This window comes from Oxyura jamaicensis, chromosome 1 (genome assembly GCF_011077185.1).
Source record: "Oxyura jamaicensis isolate SHBP4307 breed ruddy duck chromosome 1, BPBGC_Ojam_1.0, whole genome shotgun sequence".
In the NCBI taxonomy this organism is placed as follows: Eukaryota; Metazoa; Chordata; class Aves; order Anseriformes; family Anatidae; genus Oxyura; species Oxyura jamaicensis.
Genome location: NC_048893.1, coordinates 32645679 through 32651198, shown reverse-complemented (window position 1 = coordinate 32651198; position 5520 = coordinate 32645679). Strand labels below are relative to the sequence as shown.

Here is a 5520-nt window from a genome sequence, read left to right as displayed (position 1 = left end):
AAAAAAAAAAAAAAAAAAAAAAAAAAAAAAAAAAAAAGATCGGAAATCTCAAGAATGCTGCAGAACCAAGTTGCTCTTTGATGCTGTGTCATTCAAGGAGAGAGAAAAAAGAAAAATCAAATCTGTATTTCCTCTCTTTTTTTTTCTTTTTTTTTTTTCTTGGTTGTTTCTTCAATAGTACCTGTAAGAGTCAAAGGTAAAGCAATTTCTGATCCCAGATTCAGGAGTACTACGAAGACAGATAGCTCTGTACTGATAACAGTGTTAGGTGGGCTAGGGCTATTACCGCTCTTTGGAAGCCTGACATGGTGTCAGGCACCCCTCCATCCTTCTGAGACAGAACAGAGAACTTAGGGGTTATTCTTCTAACACAAGACCTGCTTCTTCACCACTAGTAAGACATTTGCTAGAAAACACTTATGCTAACTAAAACAAAAGGATGGCAGGAGGGATAACCCCTGACACTGTCTTTTTCATTTCTTGTATTATTACAAAGTTAATTCAATTTCCTTAATTAAATTTTTACTGACAAATTTTGCATTAAACATTATGGATATAAAAGATGAACATATGTTACCCATGCAGCTCTGATCTTGGCTTCATTTTTAAGAGAAAATTTACCTCTGTGACACTGCAATCATTGTAAACTTTAATTGAGATATACCAAAGTACTGCCTGTTGGTCACATGTTGCCATTATATAATAACCTTTTACTCCACCACAGGGACGTTTTAACTATGTTGACTAAAACAATACAGATTACAAGCTAAAATTCAAAGGTACTTCAGACAAGTATTTAAATGAAAGGGCACAGAATAAGATGCCCTTGGCTCCATGAGCATTGCATTTCCTTTTGCATGCTTAAAGGCACGGGGAAATTTAGCCCCAGAAAACTCCACCACAGAAGAGTGTTTCAGCATGCTCGGAAATATAAGATGTGGCATTAGCAGTCTTAATTGCACACACAGATGAGTACCAGAGCACAGCATACAGCAAAGCCAGTGTTTCCACCCAGGATATGTAAACTGGCATGTGAGAGTGAGTTTGCATCAAGTCACCATGGAGCACCTCAGTTCACAATTGAGGCAAATGAGATGGGATCTGCAGTTTTTCTAGTTTCAGCTAGTGGTAGGAAGGGAATCCAAGGAGTTCTCAGCTTCCCACTGTGTCATTGGCAAAACAGACCCAAGAAGGCCTTGGATCATCCCTGAAAACACTACTGTGGTCATGCAGAGAGCAGAACAAGGGTTTATCAGAACCTCTGAGGAAAGAGACTGGCTTCTGGGTTTGCCAGGTCAGACCCAAGCATCCTCCAATTCCATGATGTCAAGTAAAATGAGACAGAAGCTATGGCTATGACATGGTATCTAAAGCATAATGACAGACCAGAAGCAATTAAATCATATAAAGAGAATGCCTCACTCAGTTATAACATCACTCAGATGTTAGACACAAAATAAGTTTACATATTAAATATACATTCTTGTGAGTTGAAGGACATTGATTTGGATCCAACCACAGGCAGCTGACCCTAGAGATGGGGCTCCTTTAAATCAACATTTTGATGACCTTTGCTGAGCTACAGTACCACAGAAGGCTGTACACATTCTTCTGACTAGCATTGCAAATGGCTAAACAATTTTAATGTTGACTTTCCCTCTAGTAAAGCAGTCAGTTTTAGATCCAAAAAAATAAACTTGACCTTTTCTTTCACACACTGGTAAGTAAAGAGATGATCTCCAGAGGGCTTCTTCTTAGCACTTGTATTTTTAAGCTCTGTCTTGTGTAAGAGTTTGTTGCAGGCTTAAAGAAATTAAAGGGTGATGTGTGCTGTCTTCCATCAGTCCCTAGTAGTATTGCCAAGAAACTCAGAAATTCTTTTTTCAATCTGGAGCCTGAAAAATTAAATACTAAATTTCCATACTGACCTGCACTTAACTGCCTCATATTAGAAAGGGAACACATAAAATGACATCCAGTTGCCAGTGCCTTACATTTGCCTCCAGAAACCCTAAATCTCCAAAGTCATATTTGGTGACAATTTGTTTTTAAATATTTATCTATTTGGAGTGCAAGTCTATCAATTGTATCATCTCACAGTATGATCAAGGCTGATCAAGCTGAATCACATTTGATTTAAGTGATGTAGGTAATGTACAAAGCTTCACCAAAGGGTGCAGCAGTATTAGCTCATTGCAAGACCATTCAGCTTCAATATAGATTTTATAATTGTGCATCACAACATGAAACTAATGGTTATTACTGCTGGTGTGACAACAGAAAAATTTAATAGGAAAACCACAGCCTCTGGATACCTGTAGAATAACTAATGCCAATAACAAACCAATGACAAGTTATTTAAAAAGCCAGTAAGGTTCATCAATGATTAGACATAGCTGTGTTCTTCTGTTACACACTTTAAAGTCTATACCCATAAAATCCTGAAAGCCTTTGTCTCCCAGGACTAGAATGACTTTGGTCTGTAACTAGAAGAGGACATGAGTTCTGGCAGCTTGCACATCATGGTGATCACAGTGCTTCCCCTGGGACAGACAAGGTCTGGATGCAGCCAGGGGACAACCTGGGTACCTCTGCATGTGGCAGTTCAAAAGAGCTGTCCCCTGGGGCAGCAACTGAGGTCAAATCAGTAAACCTGCCTTGCACTCACCTAGTAAGCAGACTGAAAATGAGGTATCACATGCTGCCTCTTCAGATGCTCTCTTTTACTTGAAAGCAGGGACATTTCTTTCCAAAACCAAGCAGATTTCACTCATAAAAGTACACAGGATACTGATGCTGCTTCTATTTATACAAGAATTCAAAAATTAGAGTGTCCAGCTAAGATACATGAGACATCATTCAATTTTCTTCTTGCTTTTGGAGCCTACTCTGTACCACTTCCATAGAGGCTGCTAATCTTGCAAGCTTAGATATATAGGTTGCATTTTTTGTTGTTTGTTTTTTTTTTGTTGTTGTTGTTGTTGTTGTTGTTGTTGTTGTTGTTGTTTTTAAAAAAAAAAAAAGATGGACAGGCTAAGGGATGACTGTTTGGAGCCAACAGGAGCAGGCAGTACCAATCACCGGTGCTGTTGGTCTGTCAGCTGAGCACTGCCTCTGGAAGGAAAACAGATTATAGGAAAATCTTGTTGCTTCTGACCCAGTTTTCCATTAAAAAAATATTTTTCTTTTAAGCAAATATAAACTCTTCATGACCTTCACAACTCATTGTCAATTGGATAACTAGCAGATAATCCACAATTTAGCTGAGCAGAAATTGCCTATGTTGTGGCAGTATATTGGTGACCAGACATTGTAGAGAGTTAGCAAGGTTAGCAAGGTTACTTGTTGGATGTGTAACTGCCACAACTGATGTTTGAAATGGGAAACTTTTCCTTTGTCATGTTTAACAAAAGGGTCAGTGGCTGAAGACCACCTTAGCTTCCCAAAGATGGTGCAGAAATAGCCCTCCTGTCATTGCAGTCTCATTTTCCATTTAATAGCACACTATAGATTTAGAAATTGAAGTTAATTTTCCATTGTCTTGTACTTACCTCTGCAAGATTTTCTCAAATCCCAGCCATGCTTTTCCAGAAACTAGTGATCTGGATTCTATATTTCTGCATTGCACAATAAGGTTTCAGGCATCACTTTCTGAAGGGTAGTGATCTCAGCTGGCATGAGTTTAGCTTTTTTCCTGGACACATGAGAGAAAAAGCCAGCATCAGTGACCAAGATTTTGAGTGATGCTCACCAAACTAAGCTCCTGCAGACACCTCAGTAAATCCCTTTGAAAGTATGGCATGGGCAAAGTGTCTCTTCAGTAAATCCTGCTTGCAGTCACCTGCAATCACATACTAAACATCGCTAACAAATATGTCTTATATGACAAGATCTCCATTTGGTAAGAGGAAAGTTAATACATGAGACAAAGGTCAAACATTTAAAATCCAACTTGGTCAGAGTGAGACTCCTTCTATTCTGGTATCTGGTATCTGAGATGTCAGCTTAAGAAATGCTTATTAAAAACAGAGCAATTACACAATGTTTCTTTCAGATAACACCTCCCTTTCTAGTAGTTTCGAGTTTAGAAACAATGCTGAGCTGAAGTTTACATTTGGATCAGAATCCTTAACAGGCTTTGATGAGACTCTTATTCAGGAATTTGTCATTAGTAAGTCATTTATGTTTGTAATTTCTTGTTGACTTCCTATTACAATGAGTTGTTTAACTATACCTTAGATACCTACATAATTAACACAGAACCCCACTGTCCACAGTAAAAGGAACATAAAACTTCTCCTTAAAACAGAATTGTTATCTTATGTTACACTTTTCGGTAATGTTTTCCTCCTTTTTATGATACTGGCAAAACTGACTGTGTTTTATAGCGCTAAAATGGGAGAGGTGGCAGTGATTGTGTGATTTCTTTCAGGTAGCTCTTCTTTATGCTTGATACATCACAGTAGCATGTGTGTGTCTTTCTGTTTGGAAAGTATCCATAATGAGAGGCATCCATATAGAGGGGCATGTAGTAAACTCATGGGCAGCTGTGGGCAGCTGATGGTCAGCCTGCTGCAAAATCAGCAAAGAACCTGGCAGGTCAGTACCCACTGCAGATGCAGCATCACCATGAATTGGCTGAATTGCTCCTATAAATGCAGCACCACACAAAAGCACCTGAATTGCCTCCAGATCTGGCTTGGATCTGGAAGCAATTTGGTTGCTTTTATGTTCCACAGACTCTGATAAAGATCCTGCAGAAGCTCAGTGGGGCCAGCTCCCACTTCTCCACCCCATGAACTTTTAAGTGAACTCTTACCAGTTCCTTGTCCTTTCTTTTCCAGGCAGCTGATGTGATTCACAAGGACACTCAGGGCTGGGACACCCAAGCACCAAGTGATTCAGCACAGGGTGTGCATGTCCTTATGTCTACATGTCAGGGTGATTCCCTGCACCCAGGACTGCTCACAGCAGTGACCCCTCACAGTCTATGGCATGGGGTAACAATATTCAGGGACATATTGTGACTCTGGTCAAGCTGCTGCAAGACCCATCCGGGCTGCCTCCATGGAAGACACTTGAGGACTTCCCTGTACACACACAAGCTGGATTTCAACATTTCCATTGAGCAGAAGATCCCCAATACCCACACTGTAAATAGCTGGCTATACATGCTCCAGACAGAAAGGTCATTTGACCTCAAATAATTTGAAAAGACCCAGAAACAGAAATTTTAATTTAGAACTTGGGCCTTCTGCCACTTGCCTTTGGCATGAGCTTTGGTTTGTTCTGTAGACATCAGCTGGACCTAAATAATCAAGACAACTGTGAAGAAAATATGCTTCAGAAGTGGTAAGACTGTAAAATAGCTCTTGATAGGATTTTTTGTGGTGTGCACTCAAGATTGTCTGTTCGAACACATATCTAAGTTGTGATAGTTAAAAACTTTTATTTGGAAGACCTATAATTTGCTTACAATAATCACAATATCAGTTTATATGATAAACTTATGTAACAAAA

At 39.4% G+C, this 5520-nt stretch overlaps 1 long non-coding RNA gene across 1 annotated transcript in view; it reads right to left on the bottom strand.

Moving 5' to 3' along the window:
• Window positions 1-2940, bottom strand: part of LOC118169875 — a 3596-nt gene extending 656 nt beyond the window's left edge. The window contains exon 1 of the long non-coding RNA XR_004752333.1: window positions 2669-2940. This is a non-coding gene — a long non-coding RNA (uncharacterized LOC118169875). The remainder of the gene's footprint in view (window positions 1-2668) is intronic.
• Between the last annotated feature and the right edge of the window lie 2580 nt (window positions 2941-5520).